We start from the raw sequence: 18790 nt of genomic DNA on the forward strand, positions 1-18790 counted from the left end.
GACATAGTGAAATGGAGGTACCTGCAGTTTATCAAGGTGAATAAATCCAGAAAGTAGTTGAAAATGGAATTTTAAAGTTTGGGGCATCCCGAGATATATTGTCTAATACAGTAGCCATTAACCACATGCGACTATTTAAACTACTAGAGTTAAATAAAATTACATATTCAGTTTCTCATCCCTACTAGTCACATTTCAAGTGCTCAATAGCCACATATAACTAGAGGCTGTTATATCAGACAGCACAAATGCTATAGGACATTTCTGTCATCACAGAGAGTTCTGTCAGACAGCACTGGTGTTGAAACTGGAGGAAAGGATTTAGGAGTCATTTGGAGATGGACAGTAGTTAATTGAGCAAACATTTGTTCAACCTATGTTTTTGTAAATGTACTGTGGTCTCTGTAACTATAAAAACAGATCAACGTCTAAATGTACCACTCTAGTCTCTGTAACTGTAAAAATAGATTGAAGTCTTATGAAAGGCTTGTGTTGTAGTGGAGGTGACATCATGTAAACAACTAAATACAATTTAGTGCTAAGTGTCGTAATAGAAGGATGTACAGAGTGCTTTGAACCTTAGAATGGGAATAATCTAACTTTGCTTTAGGATGGCAGAATCTTGAAGGATGAGTAGAGTTTTCTGAAGAAGAAATTCTATGTTCACAGTCATAGTGGTTGAGAAGCCACGTTAGGAAAATATTAGCAGAAATCAAGTCTGAACTAATTGTCATGCCAAAGAATAGTAAGTAAGTCACAGACCAGAAAATGAAGGTGAAGCTATTGACCATTAGAACACTACACTGAAAGGAGTAGAACAGATGGATATCTGGAAAGCTAAAGGATCAGTATAGGAAAATATGAAAAGTAAAGAGTATGTAGATCGTGGACCAGTTCAGGAGAAATCTCATAAGCGTTGTGTTCTAGGTATATTCTCTTTTATGTGCGTCCACTTGGCTAGGCTAGAGGCAAGTCCTTAAATTGAAAGATCTATATTGATAAAAAATAATACTACTAAGAGCTACTCATACAGCACTTACAATAACAGCGAATATGTGCATAGATAGTGCTTACTATATGCCAGTCACTGTTCTATGCACTTATTATATGTTAACTCATTTAATCATCACAAGAACCCCATGAATGCTGAAGTAATTTGAAGGCCTTTAACCATGGGTTGGAGGAATGAATGGTTTGGCTTAGCTAACCGTTGCTAAATGTATGTTATTAACCGTCATTCAAGGATACAAGGGGCAGAGGATTTTCTCCTTTATTATTGCTATCAACCACCAGCAAACATAAAGGAGCAGTTGGATAAGGAGGAGATAGAAGGATTAGGCATTCCAAATATTTATGTGCTTTCTGTAACTTGGGGGTTGTTATGGGAGGAATTGTCATGTCCACCCCCTACCCCCTGCCACAACCCAAAATTGATATGTTGAAGTCCTCACCTTCAGCAGCTTCAGTACCTCAGAATGTAACAGTATTTGGAGATAGGGTGAAACGGGAGAGTTCCCTGGCCTCACCCCCCTCACAGTACATGCAACAGAGGCATGCCTCTCTGTTCAGCCACTGAGAGCTCAAACCCCTTATGGGAGCGGGAGCTCGCAGATGGGCAGGTGCAGGAGCCAGAGCAAGCACTTTGTGCTCTGGCCCCATGATAGTGTCTACAGATGGGTGCCTGTGACTCCCAAAGCCCAAGTGGGCATTCTACAGTGCACTCTTTTAGTTTTGCCGTCCACAGATGGCTTAAGTGCCTTCTTGGCACCCAGGTTCTTATTCAGAGTCCAGGAAGAATAAGGACTTGAAGAGTGAATGTGGGGGCTTTATTGAGTGGTAGAAGTGGCTCTCAGCAGGATGGATGGGGAGCTGGAAGGGGACCAAGTGGGAAGATTATCTTCCCCTGGAGTTTGGCCGTCCAGTGGCCGATCTCTTCTCTGATTGTCCCCACTGAACTCTTGGTGTTCAGGCGCTCCTTCTCTGTGACACGTTCTGCCGTTTGTCTGCTCATCTCCTTCTGGAGCCTGGGTTTTGGATTTATATGGGTACAGGACAGGGGGTGTGGTGGGTCAAAAGACAACTTTTTGGGCATGAAAACAGGAATGCCTGTTCTCACTTAGGGCCACAGGTATCCAGGCTTGAGGGTGGGGCCTTTGCCAAGGAACTGCCCTCTTCTACCCAATATTTCCCTGTCTCCTGTCCATATCATTTTCCCCCTCTAAAGAGAGGGTGAGCCCTAATCCAATATGGCTGGTTTCCTTATAAGAACAGGAAATTAGGACATAGACACATACAGAGGGAAGACACGGGGAGAAGATGCCATCTACACGTCATGGAGAAAGACTGTGGAAGAAAACAATCCTGCCAACACCTTGCTTTGAGACCTCTAGCCTTCAAAATTGTGAGAAAATAAATTTCTGTGGTTGTTTTTTATGGCAAACCTAGCAAATTAATATGGTAGCCAAGATAATTTATTTGTAAATATTGGGAACATGAATATATGTTTTTGAATTCTGGGTTGATTTTCTTACTGTGTCTACTAAATCCTTCACCAAGTTTTAGAAGTAGAGATGTGAGATGTTTACTTTGTTGTTCTCAGACCTAACAATGTTTGTGAAGAATGCAAGTCATGTTCCTTTTGGGATGAGGCGAGAAAGTTAACTTATATCTGTAAAATTGATGCCATTCATAAACATTTTTATTTAATTTTTTTCTGTAATTTGGTTTTGTAGATTTTTTTTTCGCAAAAATATAGGTGAACAAGAAGTTAGGGGAAAAATACAGATTCTTCACCCTCCATAGAGGGACCTGAATACATATACAGTATTTTGAAAAAGTCCCAGGACAATTCTGAGACATCACCCCTTCCATCTGGTGCACATCTTCTCATCTGATAGATTTTGGTGGTGCTGCGGGTCAGATGTAATGTTATTTTTCCTGTTCTCTTTTGTATGTAAGAAACTTAGACTGATAGATATTAAGTAAAATTGAAGTAGGGGACCAAGGAATTGTGTATTACCATTGGAATGTAAAATAATATTTTTCAAAGTTAGTAAGGTATAATTTATGCATAGGTATAATCTTTTCTATAATACCAATCTTTTGAATAATACCAATAATTTTCTGTTAATTTATTTTTTAAAATCTGGATTGTACTAAATGGTATCTCAGACATCACTTAGCTCTAACTTTTCCCAAGCTGTAGGCTCTGTTTGTTTAGAGGTTCCTGTCAGCCTTGCTTGTCTCTGGTATCAGTGCTCCCTTGTCCTTCCTCATTCCAGAGATATCTTTTGCTGCTGTCCTGCTTTTTTGAAACTTAGTTTTCTCCCCCAAGTAAATAATTTTATATATGAACCTCTTAAATCTTATCTATCCTCTTCTGTAACTTCTCCAAGCCATCGTATCTTTTTTATCGTTTATTAAGAATTGCAGTGAGCATTAAATTTTAGTCATATTTTTCTGTATTTTTGTAGTCTTAACTAACATATATACTGGGCATATTTATAACCTTAATCAGTGACTTTTCATTATCATACTTTTTCTGTTTTTGTTTTTTGTTTTTTGTTTTTTTCTGAGACAGAGTTTCACTCTTTTTGCCCAGGCTGGAATGCAGTGGTGCAATCTCGGCTCACTGCAACCTTCGCCTCCCGGATTCAAGTGATCCTCCTGCTTCAGCCTCCCATGTAGCTGGGATTACAGGCATGCGCCACCATACCCCGCTAATTTTGTAATTTTGGTAAAGACTAGGTTTCATCATGTTGGCCAGGCTGGTCTTGAACTCCTGACCTCAGGTGATCTGCCTGCCTCAGCCTCCCAAAGTACTGGGATTACAGGCGTGAGCCACCATGCTGGCCCTGTTATTTTTTAATGTGACAGTTTTGTGTACATATTTTCATATGTCATCGTAGGACACTTACAAGAATAACTTAAAGGTCTACATGGTATGGCATTATTTGCAGTCATGATAAATTCTTATCTGCCCTTTGGTAGTAGCCGCCTTACCAAAGACATGTTTTAAGCATATGTTTATCTGTTATTCAAGAAGTAATGTAATTATTTGTAGTACTGAATAAGTAAATTCAGGATACACTAAAAATGCACACTAATTCTACTTATCTCTGTTTAGGATGCTTAAAGTTGGACTGTTGGCATATATTCAGACAATAATTTTTATCAATTGCCTACTCACCGATTATCGGCACTAATAACTCAACCCAGACATTAGAAGTTCCCACCATTTGCACTTACGGATGGCAAAGGAAAACTCCTAGGTATCACACCAGTAGAGCACGGTCTTCAAAATGCCACCAAATCTATTGCTAGAAATGAAAGAAGTGAAAGAAACTGAGGAGAGAAACATAGTGCAGAATTTTTACAAATGGTGTAATGAAACTGTCAGATCTGAACTCTGATCTTTAAAATAGTTGGGAGTTGGAAGATCAGCAGTGCATTTGAGATAAGTGCAAACTTAAGAGTATGGTTATTTGTTTCTATGAAATTTAAAGATATTGAAGGATTTAGTTTTTAAAAGTCTAATAAAGTACTTTATAATCATTTTATGATAGTATATTTGTAAAATGTGCTCTATAATATACCCCTGTGCAAATAGAGACATCAATGATAAGAATCACAGAATGATGGATAATTTACCAGGGTTCCTCACCTGTCACACTTCTAAGAGTTACTTGGTTTACAGGATTTTTGTAGTCATTTCATTTATGATTATTCTGGAAACAGTTTTTTTTGACATATTTTATCTCAGGTAATATAACTAGTTTATAATTTGTAGTTCTTTCACTCTTCTCTCTGCTCATCATATTGTACTATTATAATGAGATTATGGAAAATTCCACTGCATTTGTGGCAGATGAATGTAAAATAGCATAGGAATCCAGAGAATTTGAAGATATATGAGTCCTGCATTTTGGAGCTGGCCAAAAGTTTGATTATTTGCCAGAAACCTGTGAGTGGGCGTAGCATTTAGACAGGGACCTTTATTCCAAAGTAGCCCTGGTTTAATCTGGCATGTTGGCGAAAGTACATACTACACATACATGTGTGTATGTTAATTTCTTCTAATCTCATATTTTCTATTTAGTCTTTTAATAATTCCCTAAAATAACTATTTCAGTTGGTATTTACTCAGTGGCCTAACTTGAATCCTATGACTCTTTCTCTGCCATACCATGAAGGCAGTTAGTTTTGTCTATTTTGTTTACTACTCTATCCCAATTATCTAGCACAGAACCTCACATGTTACAAGACCTTAGTAACTGATTGTTGAATGAATTAATCAGTTCCACACCCTTCCTAGTCCTCACTCTTCAGTTGTTTATTCATTGAACGAAAGTTTATTGAAAACCTATTATTGGCTAGGCACGGTGGCTCACACCTGTAATCCCAACACTTTGGGAGGCTGAGGCGGGCAGATCACCTGAGGTCAGGAGTTTGAGACCAGCCTGGCCAACATGGCGAAACCCCATGTCTACTAAAACTACTAAAATTGGCTGGGCGTGGTGGTGGGCACCTGTAATCCCAGCTACTCGGGAGGGTAAGGCAGGAGATTTGCTTGAACCCAGGATGTGGAGGTTGCAATGAGCCAAGATCATGCCACTGTACCCCAGCCTGGGCAACAACAAAGCGAGACGCTGTCTCAAAAAAAAAAAAAAAAAAAAAGAAAAAAAAGAAAAAGAAAACCTGTTATCAGCCAGGCTCTAAGGTATGGAATTTTATAAGACAAGTTGAAGTGTTTGGTTTCATAGTGAGCTTTTATTCTAGTGGAGTGGAAACCACTCAATATAAAACCAAATAATTGCACAAAATAATTTCAGATAGTGATGAGTACAAGGTAAAAAATAAAATATATGTGAGGGGTATATATACCCTACAATTTGGTCGTCAGGGAGCATCTTCCTGAGGAGATGACGTCTGAGATATGGGAGTAAAAAGGAGCCAGCCTTATGAAGATCTTGGGAGAAGAGCCATAATTTTAATATTCCCCTAAATACAACTTATATATTAATAGAAAGATATTTATAAAATCCATTGTAAAGCCATCTACTTGCATCAAATCTCCAAGATTTGAGTATGTCCTTGGGATGAAAAACCCCAGGTTGGAAAAGGTAAGTACTTTTTTTCTTGTATTTTTTCTCCTGGTTATCTTTGATTACTCTGTTATCTTTGGTGACTCTGATTACTCTTACAATTATTTTATCATCTTCCAGCATTTCTTTGTTTTCTGATTCGCTATTTCTGCTCATATTTTTGTTTCCTTCCTTTTATTTTCGTTGGATTAGCTATGCCTTTTCTTACTGAGTTGGACACTTAACATACTAATTTTCAGCTGGGTACAGTGGCTCATACCTGTAATGCCAGCACTTTGGGAGGCCAAGGTGAGAGGATCGCTAGAGCCCAGAAATTTAAGACCAGCCTAGGCAAGATAGTGAGACCCTGTCAAAAAATAGAAAAAATTAATGAGGTATGGTGCTGCATGCCTGTGGTCCCAGCTGTAATACTTGGGTGGCTGAGGTGGGAGGATTGCTTGAGTCAGAGATGTTGAGACTACAGTGAGCCGCGATTGTGCCACTGTACTCCAGCCTAGGCAACAGAGACCCTGTCTCAAAAAAAAATTAATTGTTGTTGTAAGTATTTAGAGGTCTGTATTTTTTGATAAATACAGTGTTGTCTGCATCCTAAGGTCTTACTGTAGAATGTTTTGGTTACAGTTCATTTCTGTTCCTTTTCTATTTTTCATTATAATTTCTTCTTTGACTTATGAATTTTTGAAACTTTTACAGACATTTTCTGTTTTTGTTTTTTGAGAGCCAGGGTCTCATTCTGTCACCAAGACTGGAATGCAGTGGTACAATCAAGGCTCACTTCAGCCTTGACCTCCTGGGCTCAAAGAATCCTTCCACCTCAGCCTCCCAAGTAGCTGGGACTATAAATGTGTGCCACCACACCCAGCCAGTTTTTTTTTTTTTTAATGTTTTGTAGAGACAGGGTCTTACTGTGTTGCTTAGGCTGGTCTTGAACTCCTGGGCTCAAGGTATCCTCCCATCTTGGCTCCCAAAGTGTTGGAATTACAGGCGTGAGCCACTGGACCCATCCTGCAAACATATTTTTAAGCTATTAAAAAATTATTTTATTTTTAACTTTTGTGTACATTGAAGACATTTAATACTAATTTCTTTGAAATTTGTGAAACTTGATTTATGCTGTTCTATGTGGCCCATTCTTAAATTTTTTTGCTCCACTTCTTTATGTGCTTAAAATGAAAGTATATATTTAAATTGTTAGGTGCCGTGTTCTTTCCAAGACCATTTAGGTCAAACTAATTGATAATGTTGTTCTGATATTCTGTATCCTTGATAATATTTTGTCTCCTTGTTCTGTTAATTACAGAGATAAGTATTAAAACATCCTGTCATGATAGTGTAATTGGAATATGATCCTTGTAATTTTTTTAATTCAATTTGATTTTCTGTTTTTTTAAGTAAGGAAAACTTTTGCCATTTTTTTCTAAGTCTAAAGGTTTATTTATACTAATGATTGCATTGTACAATGCTTTATAATTTATATTTACAACCCCCCATAAATTTTTTGTATTCTGGATTATTTCTTCACATTTTCTAATATTTGGCATAATGATCAAGCATACTTCATATACGTTGACCCCTCTCCTTCAGCAACTCAAAAGATTAAATAAATACTGTAGAAAAAATGAAGAGATGACCTGAAGACTTGATCATCTACATCTGTGTGACAGAAGAGTCAGTTCTTTGTAATGAAATACTGTAAGAATGAAGAATTAACAAATTGTTTGTAGTTTACCAGAAAAGCATATTAACTCTTTTAAAAAACCACTGAATAAAAGTAAAATGAATCCCTTAAGTAGCATTCTAATTAGCAGACTGGTTTCCATATCGCATCATTCTCATAGTCTTCTGTTGTCATGTCTTCTTCCATGTCTCCTTGGGATGAAAAGGGCTGAGGCTGGTTGGCAGGTAATTCATTCTCACTATTCTGACTCAAAGATACCAGGTTTTGGGTTCAGTGGTTTGAGTGAGTTCACCCAGAGCTTCCTCTACAAGCTGTCCTCCATTAAGCTGTGCCTCCTCTCTGCTGTCAGAGTCTATTATTCCATGCTCCCCGTCAGGTAGGGCTTCCATTTTCAGTCTTCCAAAGTGTTGCTCCAGAGGGAGCTTTCCAATGTCTTGGATGAAAGAAGTCTGAGGCCGGGTGTGGTGGCTCACACCTGTAATCCTAACACTTTGGGAGGCCGAGGCGGGTGGATCACAAGGTGAGGGGTTTGAGACCAGCCTGACCAACATGGTAAAACCCTGTCTCTACTAAAAATACAAAAATTAGCCAGGTGTGGTGGCACGTGCCTGTAGTCCCAGCTACTCAGGAGGCTGAAGCAGGAGAATCACTTGAACCTGGCAGGCAGAGGTTGCAGTAAGCTGAGATCGTGTCACTGCGCTCCAGCCTGGGCGACAAAGTGAGACTCTGTCTCAAAAAAAAAAAAAAAAAAAGAAAAATCTGAGCTTGATTTCTCATTTGAATGGTTAACAGAACAAGATATAGCAATAGCTAAGTTTGGAGACATAAAGCTGGTAGGCAGAAGTCAGGAAAAGTGCTTTTGTTGCCAGGCCATTTTTTCAATACTTTTTGTGTGTTAGAAACTACTGGGGTTTGTGCAAGGTTCAAAAACTTGATTGTTCTCCTTGGCAATGAGCAAACCCTCAAGATTTGTTGAAATGTATCACATCTTTCATAGTTGTAGATGTACTACCCTGAGTAAAGAGCATGTATTCTTTTCACAAATGAGGATATCTGCAAAACTCAGAAATTCACTGGCTCTCATAAGATTTTTCCTTTCCTTTCCTTTCTCCTTTCCCTTTTCCTTTTCCTTTCCCTTTCCCTTTCCCTTTGCCTTTCCCTTCCCTTTCCCTTTCCCTTTGCCTTTCCCTTCCCTTTCCCTTTCCCTTTTTCTTTCCCTTTCCCTTTCCCTTTCCTTTCCCTTTCCCTTTCCTTTCCTTCTTTTTTAATGGAATCTCACTCTGTCACTCATGCTTGAGTGCAGTGGTACCATCTCGACTAACTGCAACCTCTGTCTCCCAGGTTCAAGCAATTCTTCTGCCTCAGCCTCCCGAGTAGCTGGGACTACAAGTGCGTGCCACCACGGCCAGCTAATTTTTGTATTTTTAGTAGGGATGGGGTTTCACCATGTTGCCCAGGTTGGTCTCAAACTCCTGACCTCAAGGATCCTCCTGCCTCAGCCTCCCAAAGTGCTGGGATTGCAGGTGTGAGCCACCACACCCAGCCAAGATATCTACTTTCATTAAAAAAAAATCTCTGTAGTTTTGGTGAAGATATAAATTAAATAAATAACCCTCCTGGCATGTGTGACATTTCTACTACTTCCTCAGTTTGAACAAGTAATATATCCCATACCGTACTCTCTTAAATGAGAAGGCAACAAAGGTGAGTCTAGTTCTGTTAAGGATGCTCTTCTACAATACAGTTTTTCCTAAAGCTCTAAAGAGAAACAGAGAAACAACTTTGCCACCAATAGCTTGGACCTCTTGATTTTCAAAAACCCTGTCAGGATGTTTTCTTTGTTTTGATTGTGACAGCATAGCATCTGATTTTAATGACAGTCCTTTTTTTTTTTTTTTTCGTTGTCAAATAAATTGTCCTTTTCTTTTGAAGGAGAAAACTGGAGGCTGTTTCTTACACTTTAGATACATCCTTGACAGAGCAAGTCTAGAGAAGTTTTTATCAGGGACAATACTTTTTCCTTCATTCTTGTTACCATCTAAAGTCAGTATTCAATTAAGAAATTTTATCATAATTGTTGTTGCCACAGGGTTGAAGCTAATATTTGAGATAGAACACTCTTCTTGAATTACTCTGGGAAACAATAACCTTTGATTATTTCCATTGAGACTGTCAGAAATTATAAATGTAAGAGGACATCGGGCAGTCTGCACATTCTTTCTTAGAACTTCATGTAAAGTATCAGAATCTCAACAGAACTAATCAGGTAAATCTTCAACCAAAATTATGTTCTTATCAGTCCTCAGATCATTTCCAAGCATTTGTAGCTTGCGATGCTTTGTTGCCCTTAGTAACAACTCTTTGTAAACTGAGATCTAAGACTGATAGGGAAATATAAGGCAGCTTGATTCAGGATTAAACATCTTGAAACAATCTTTTTGGAAGTCTGTTAAAACTGGATTAATCAATCCACTCTTGTACTTGAATACCATGCTTCTTTGATAGTATTTTTATAGTAATTGTCTTTCCACATCTAAAAGGACTTGTTATGAATAAAATAGATATACCCTGTTTGGGTTGCCTTTCTAAGACTTGAACTTTTATCCATGTTTCAACTTCAGTTATCTTCTGCACATCAAGTTCATGCAGAGTTTCTGGTTTATATTTATACACCCATGATTCATTTTCAGACAGATATTCTTTTAAATTTTTTAGAGCATAAATCTATTCTAAGGAAGATAACTTTTTTTCTGTGTGGAAATCTATTACTTTCTAACATTTTTTTCTTGTATGACATGAGTGATTCACACCTAATGGTGTAGTAATATTGTTCTCACTGTTCTCTGAAAAATCATCACATGATGAGTCTACCCAGTCTTCCGCCTTTGTGGAATGTAAACCAAAAAATATCTAAGGAAAGTCTCTTTTTAAAAAGTTAAAAAGTTTTTTTTTTATTTCAGTAGGTTTTTGGGAAACAGTTGGTGTTTGCTTACATGAATACGTTCTTTAATGGTAATTTCTAAGATTGTGGTGCACCCATCATCCGAGCAGTATACACTGTACCCAATGTGTAGTCTTTTATCCCTCACCTCCCCCAATCCAGTCCCCTGAGTCCCCAAAATCCAATGTATCATTCTTATGCCTTAAACCAAACATATGTTTGGTTTTCCATTCCTGAGTTACTTCACTTAGAATAATAGTCTCCAGTTCCATCCAGGTTGCTGCAAGTGCCATTATTTTATTTTATTTTTTTTATGCCTGAGTAGTATTCCATGGTGTATATATGCCACATTTTCTTTATTCACTCATTGATTGATGGACATTTGGGCTGGTTACATGTTTTTGCAATTGCAAATTGTGCTGCTATAAACATGCATGTGCAGGTATCTTTTTTGTACAGTGACTTCCTTTCCACTGGGTAGATACCTAGTAGTGGAGTTGCTAGATCAAACAGCAGATTTACTTTTAGTTCTTTAGGGGCTCTCCACGCTGTTTTCCATGCCATAGTGGTTATACTAGTTTACATTCCCACCAACAGTGTAAAAGCATCTATTATTTTTTTATTTTTTTGTTACGACCATTCTTGCCGGAGTCAGTTGGTATTGCATTGTGGTTTTAATTCGCATTTCTCTGATCATTAGTGATGTTGAGCATTTTTCCATAGGCTTTTTGGCTATTTGTGTATCTTCGAGAATTGTCTGTTCATGTCGTTAGCCCACTTTTTGATGGGATTGTTTGTTTTTTTCTTGCTGATTTGTTTGAGTTCTTTGTAGATTCTGGATATTAGTCCTTTGTCGGATGTATAGCTTGTGAAGATTTTCTCCCACTCTGTAGGTTGTCTGCTAACTCTGTGGATTATTTCTTTTGCTGTGCTGAAACTTTTTAGTTTAATTAAGTCCCATCTATTAACCCTTGTTTTTATTGCATTTGCTTTTGGGTTCTTGGTCATGAAGTCTTTGCTTAAGCCAATGTCTAGAAGGGTTTTTTTCTCAGTGTTATCTGCTAGAATTTTTATGGTTTCAAGTCTTAGATTTAAGACTTCGATTTATCTTGAGCTGATTTCTGTATAAAGTGAGAGATGAGGATCCAGTTCCATTCTTCTACATGTGGCTTGCCAATTATCCCAACACTATTTGTTGAATAGGATGTCATTTCCCCACTTTACGTTTTTGTTTGCTTTGTTGAAGATTAGTTGGCTGTAAGTATTTGGCTTTATTTCTGGGTTTTCTATTCTACTCCAATGATCTGTGTGCGTGTTTTTATACCAGTACCATGCTGTTTTGGTGACTTTATAATATAGTTTGAAATCAGGTAATGTGAAGTTTCCAGATTTGTTCTTTTTGCATAGTCTTGCTTTGGCTATGTGGGCTCTCTTTTGGTTCCATATGAATTTTAGGATTTTTTTTTTTTAAGTTCTGTGAAGAATGATGGTGGTATTTTGATGGGAATTGCATTGAATTTGTAGATTGCTATTGGCTGTATGGTCATTTTCACAATATTCTACCCAATATTCTATATAGTAATATTAATGAATTAATATTCATGAGCATGGGATGTGTTTCTATTTGTGTCATCTGTGATTTCTTTCAGCAGTGTTTTATAGCTTTTCTTGTAGACGTCTTTCACCTCCTTGGTTAGGTATACTCCTAAGTGTTTTATATTTTTGCAGCTATTGTGAAAGAAGTTGAGTTCTTGATTTGATTCTCTGCTTGGTTGCTGTTGGTTTATAGCAGACCTACTGATTTGTGTATATTAATTTTGTATCCTGAAATTTTGCTGAATTCATCTACCAGTTCTAGGAGCTTTTTGGATGAGTCGTTAGGGTTTTCTAGGTATATGATCATATCATCAGCAAACAACAACATTTTGACTTCCTCTTCACCAATTTGGATGCCCTTTATTTCTTTCTCTTGTCTGATTGCTCTGGCTAGGACTTCCAATATTTGTTGAATAGAAGTGGTAAAAGTGGGTGTTCTTGTCTCGTTCCAGTTCTCAGGGGGAATGCTTTCAACTTTTTCCTGTTCAGTATAATGTTGGCTGTGGGTTTGTCATAGATGGTTTTTATTACCTTAAGGTATGTCCCTTCTATGCTGATTTTGCTGTCTTAATCATAAAGGGGTGCTGGATTTTGTCAGATGCTTTTTTTGCATCTATTGAGATAATCATGTGATTTTTGTTTTTAATTTTGTTTATGTGGTGTATCACATTTATTGACTTATGTATGTTAAACCATCCCTGCATCCCTGGTATGACACCCACTTCATCATGGTGGATTATCTTTTTAATATGATGTTGGATTTGTTTAGCTAGTATTTTGTTGAGAATTTTTGTCTCTGTGTTTATCAGGGATATTGGTCTGTAGTTTTCTTTTTTTGTTTCGTCCTTCCCTGGTTTTGGTATTAGGGTGATACTGGCTTCATAGAATGATTTCAGGAGGATTCCCCCTTTCTCTTTCTTTTGGAATCGTGTCAATAGGATTGGTACCAATTCTTCTTTGAATGTCTGATAGAATTCAGCTGTGAATCCATCTGGTCCTGGCCTTTTTTTTTGTTTGCAGTTTTTTTCATTACCAATTCAGCCTCTCTTCCTGTTATTGGTCTGTTCAGAGATTCTTCATCTTCCTGGTTTAATCTAGGAGGCTGTATATTTCCAGGAATTTATCCATCTCCTCTAGGTTTTCTAATTTATACACGTAAAGGTGTTCATAGTAGTCTTGAATAATCTTTTGTATGTCTGTGGTATCAGTAGTAATAGCTCCCGTTGTGTTTCTAGTTGAGATTATTTGGATCTTCTCTCTTCTTTTCTTTTTTCTTTTCTTTTTTCTTTTTTTTTTTTTTGAGATGGAGTCTTGCGCTTTTGCTCAGGTTGGAGTGCAGTGGCGTGATCTCAGCTCACTGCATCCTCTGCCTCCCATGTTCAAGCGATTCACCTGCCTCGGCCTCCTGAGTAGCTGAGTTTACAGGCATGTGCCACTATGCCCGGCTAATTTTTGTATTTTTAGTAGAGACAGGGTTTCACCATGTTGGCCAGGCTGGTCGTGAACTCCTGACCTCAGGTGATCCACCCCTCTTGGCCTCCCAAAGTGCTGAGATTACAGGCGTGAGCCACCGCGACCAGCCTTCTCTCTTCTTTTCTTGGTTAATCTCACTAATGGTCTATCAATTTTATTTATCTTTTCAAAGAACCAGCTTTTTGTTTCATTTATGTTTTGTATTTTTTTTGTTTCCATTTCATTTAGTTCCACTCTGATGTTCGTTATTTCTTTTCTTCTGCTGAGTTTGGATCTGGATTGTTCTTGTTTTTCCAGTTCCGTGAGGTGTGAACTTACTTAGATTGTCTATTTGTACTCTTTCAGACTTTTTGATGTAGATATTTAATATGATGAACTTTCCTCTTAGTGTTGCTTTTGCTGTATCCCAGAGGTTTTGATAGGTTGTGTCACTATTATTGTTCAGTTCAAAGAAGTTTTTAATTTCCATCTTGATTTCATTTTTGACCCAGTGATCATTCAGGAGCAGGTTATTTAATTTCCATGTATTTGCATGCTTTTGAGTATTCCTTTTGGAGTTGATTTCTGATTTTATTCCACTGTGGTCTGAGAGAGTACTTGGTATAATTTCGATTTTCTTAAATTTACTGAAACTTGTTTTGTGTCCTATCATATGGTCCATCTTGAAGAATGTTCCATATGCTGATGAATAGAATGTATATTCTGCAGTTGTTGGGTAGAATGTTCTGTAAATACCTGTTAAGTCCATTTGTTGTAGGGTATAATTTAAGTCCATTGTTTCTTTGTTGACTTTCTGTCTTGATGATCTGTCTAATGCTGTCAGTGGAGTATTAAAGTTCTCCACTATTACTGTGTTGCCATCTATCTCATTTCTTAGGTCCAGTAGTAATTGTTTTATAAATGTGGGGGCTCCAGTGTTAGGTGCATATATATTTAGAATTGTGATGTTTTCCTTTTGGAGTAGTCCTTTTATCATTATATAATGTCTCTCTTTGTCTTTTTTAACTGCAGTTGCTTTGAAGTTTGTTTTGTCTGATACAAGGATAGCTGCTCCTACTCCTACTTTTGGTGTACATTTGCATGGAATGTCCTTTTCAGCCCCTTTACCTTAAGTTTATGTTAGTCCTCACATGTTAGGTGAGTCTCCTGAAGACAGCAGAAACTTGGTTGGTAAATTCTTATCTATTCTGCCATTCTGTATCTTTTAAGTGGAGCACTTAGGCCATTTACATTCAATGATAGTATTGAGATGTGAGATACTGTTCTCTTCATTGCACTATTTGTTGCCTGAATATCTTGGGTTTTTTTGTTTTGTTTTGTTTTGTTTTTTCATTGTGTTATTGTTATATAGGGTCCTGTGAACCTTATGCTTTAAGGAGGTTCTATTTTGGTGTATTTTGAGGATTTGTTTCAAAATTTAGAGCTCCTTTTAGCAGTTCTTGTAGTGCTGGCTTGGTAATGAATGAATTCTCTCAGCATTTGTCTGTCTGGAAAAGGCTGTGTCTTTCCTTCATTTATGAAACTTAGTTTTACTGGATACAAAATTCATGACTGATAATTGTTTTGTTTAAGGAGGCTAAAATAGGACCTCAACCCCTTGTAGCTTGTAGGGATTCTGCTGAGAAATCTGCTGTTAATCTGATAAGTTTTCCTTTTATAGGTTACCTGATGCTTTTGCCTCACAGCTCTTAAGATTCTTTCCTTTGTCTTGGCATTAGATGAGTTGATGACTATGTGCTTAGACGATAATCATTTTGTGATGAATTTCCCAGGTGCTCTTTGTACTTCTTGTATTTGGTTGTCTAGCTCTCTAGCAAGGCTGGAGAAGTTTTCCTTGACTATCCCCTCAAATATGTTTTCCAAACTTTTAGGTTTCTCTTCTTCTTTGGGAACACCAATTATTCTTAGCTTTGTACATTTAACATAGTCCCAAACTTCTTGGAGGCTTTGTTCATATTTTTAAATTCTTTTTTCTTTGTCTTTGATGGATTGGGTTAATTCAAAAGCCTTGTCTTCAGGCTCTGAAATTCTTTCTTCTGCTTGTTTGATTCTATTGCTGAGACTTTCCAGTGCATTTTGCATTTCTCTGAGTGTGTCCTTGATTTCCAGAAGTTTTTATTGTTTTTTATTCATATTTATGCTATCTATTTCACTGAAGAATTTTTCTTTCATATCCTGTATCATGTTTTTGATTTCTTTAAGTTGGACTTCACCCTTCTCTGATGCCTCCTTGATTAGCTTAATAATCTACCTTCTGAATTCTTTTTCTGGCAATTCAGAGCTTTTGTCTTGGTTTGCATCCATTGCTGGTGAGCTGGTATGATCTTTTGGGGATGTTAAAGAATCTTGTTTTGTCATGTTACCAGAATTTTTCCTGGTTCCTTCCCATTGGGGTAGACTATGTCAGAGGGAAGATCTGAGATTCAAGGGTTGCTGTTCAGATTCTTTTATCCCATGGGGTCCTCCCTTTGATGTGGTATTCTCCCTGTTGTCTTATGAATGGGGCTTCCTGAGAGCTGAACTTTTTTTTTTGACCTTCTGGGTCTAGCCACTCAGTGGAGGTACTGGGCTCCAGACTGGTACTGGGGAGTGTCTGCAAAGAGTCCTGTGATATGATCCATCTTCAGGTCTTGCAGCTGTGGATACCAGCACCTGCTCTGTTGGAGGTAACGGGAGTAAAGTGGACTCTGTGAAGGTCTTTGGTTGTGTTTTTGTTTAGTGTGCTGGTTTTGTGTTGGCTGGCCTACAGCCAGGAGGTGGCACTTTCAAGAGTGCATCAGCTGTGGTCCTATAGGGAGGATGCAAACTTGCCCTAGGGACACCTGGTTAAGTTTTCAGGTGTCTCAGGTGGTGGACAGGGCCATAGAGCTCCTGAGAGATTACGACCATTGTCTTCAGCTACCAGGGCAGTGGAAAAAGACCACCAGGTGGGAGCAGGGATAGGCATGTCCGAGCTTAGCCTCTCCTTGGGCAGGGCTTGCTGTGGCTGCTGTGGGAGATGAGGGTGTGGTTCCCAGTCCAATGAAGTTATATTACCAGGGGGTTTACAGCCTCTTCTGAGTCATACAGGTCACCAGGGAAGTCTGGGAAAGCCGGCACTCACAGGCCTCACCCTGCTCCCACTCGGCCGCAGTCCTGAAGGCCAGTCTCACTCCAACTGTAACTCCCCAACAGCACCGGATCTATTTTTAGGCAGCTAGTGACTAGGGCTGAATACTTGCCCCAGATCATGAGCCTCCCCATTCAGAAAGCAAGCAGACTCCACAGTTTTTTGGCATTTTGGGGAGCCTGCAGTGGTGATACAGTTCCTTTAGAGGGTCTGTGGATTCTCCCGGCTTTCTTAGTATGTTTCTGTGGTAGTTCTTGAAGCAAAAGTTTATGACATGAGTCTCCACATACTGTTCTGTCTGAGTGCGAGCTGCAAGCTAGTTCTGCCTCCTATTTGCCATGTTAATCCTGAAACAGGTCTCAAACAGTTTAGAAATTTATTTCATTAGGGTTACAGATCAGGACTCATGACACAGCCTCAGGATGTCCTGTGAACATGTGCCCAAGGTGGTTTGGTTATAGCATGGTTTTCTATGTTTTAGGGAGACATGAGACATCAGTCAGTACATGTGAGGCATACAGTGGTTTGGTCTGGAAAGGTGGAATAACTCAAGGGGTGTTGGGGGGTGGCTTATAGGTCATAGGTGGATTCAACTATTTTCTTATTGGTTGAAGGAGCTATTATAAGACCTGGAATCAATAGAAAGAAGCGTCTAGGTTAAGGGGTTGTGGAGACCAGCGTTCTTATTATGTAGATGACGTCTCATATGCGGCCACCCCCAGAGGCAATAGATGGCAAATATTCCCTATTCAGACCCTTAATAGGTGCTAGACCACTCAGCCAATCTTTTCAGAATCAGAAAAAGTTCTGGAAGGGGAAGAAGATTCTCTAGAATGTAAATTTCCCCCACAACAGACAGCTTTGTAGGGCCATTGCAAAATATGTCAGAGAAACATATTTTGAGGTAAAATACTTTGGTTTCTTTCGCGGGGCTCTGCTGTCATGTGATGCTACACTAGAGTCAGGTTGGAGTTTGGTATCTTGTTTCTGCAAAGAGTCTGTTCTGTCAGTCTTAGGATCTCTATTTTAATGTTAATGCTGGTCAGTTGTGTGCTTGAACTCCAAAGGGAGGAGAGTATAATGAGGCATGTCTAACCACTCCTTTCGCATCATGGTCTGATGCGGTCTTGCTGTGTTGCCCAGTTTTCAGGTTCAGTTGGGTCCTCTTGGCCTAAAAGAGGGTCCTTAGTCAGGTAGGGCACTTAGAATTTTATTTTTAGTTAACAGAAAGATGCCTTTGGTCTAAGAAAGTTTTGACATTATAAACTTTAATAGTTCATCTGTAGTATACAACCTGTAGTATATTAAAATATAATTCATTTCCGTTAAAAAGAATGTAATGGTTGATGCCAGATTCCTGAAAGGAGACATCAGAGATAGAAGATACATTCAGGACTATTCCTATCAGACCCACTACTGCCCCACACATTGCACAGAGGATAGTAAACTCAAACTTCATTCAACATAATCTTGTAATCAGTATTGAGCCATACTGAGCATGCATGTCCCTGCTCCAGGCTGTGCCCAAACCACCTTGGGCACATGTTCTCATAGTGCATATTTCCACACTCTCACCTTTCTCATCTCCAGATGGGATGGGCAGGCTGGAAGGAAGAACAGCAAGAGCCCAGGAAGACATGAAGGCAGAGATGGACTCACATCTCTATGACATATATACAACATAGCCATGGTCAAGATGGCCTTATTCTCCCAGAGCGGCGTCCCCTCATGGGCAGAGAGGAGCTCAAGCCCTGCTTCAGGTGGAAGGGCAGTTGCCTGGCCCTACCCAGGATCAATGCTGAGCCCCTCGGAGGTCCTGCTTCCCAGGGACCCTGTTTATATTTTATATTTATATTTGGATTTATTTCTAACTTTATTTTTTTTTCTAT

General features: G+C 38.6%; 1 protein-coding gene and 1 pseudogene across 2 annotated transcripts in view; one reads left to right on the top strand and one right to left on the bottom strand.

The window, feature by feature from the left end:
* Positions 1–18790, top strand: part of FNDC3A (fibronectin type III domain containing 3A) — a 229773-nt gene that overhangs the window by 60412 nt on the left and 150571 nt on the right. The gene's annotated exons all lie outside the window — the stretch shown is intronic.
* Positions 9348–11287, bottom strand: LOC101138426 (cell cycle checkpoint protein RAD17-like; annotated as a pseudogene).

Source organism: Gorilla gorilla, chromosome 14 (assembly GCF_029281585.2).
Source record: "Gorilla gorilla gorilla isolate KB3781 chromosome 14, NHGRI_mGorGor1-v2.1_pri, whole genome shotgun sequence".
Taxonomy (NCBI): domain Eukaryota; kingdom Metazoa; phylum Chordata; class Mammalia; order Primates; family Hominidae; genus Gorilla; species Gorilla gorilla.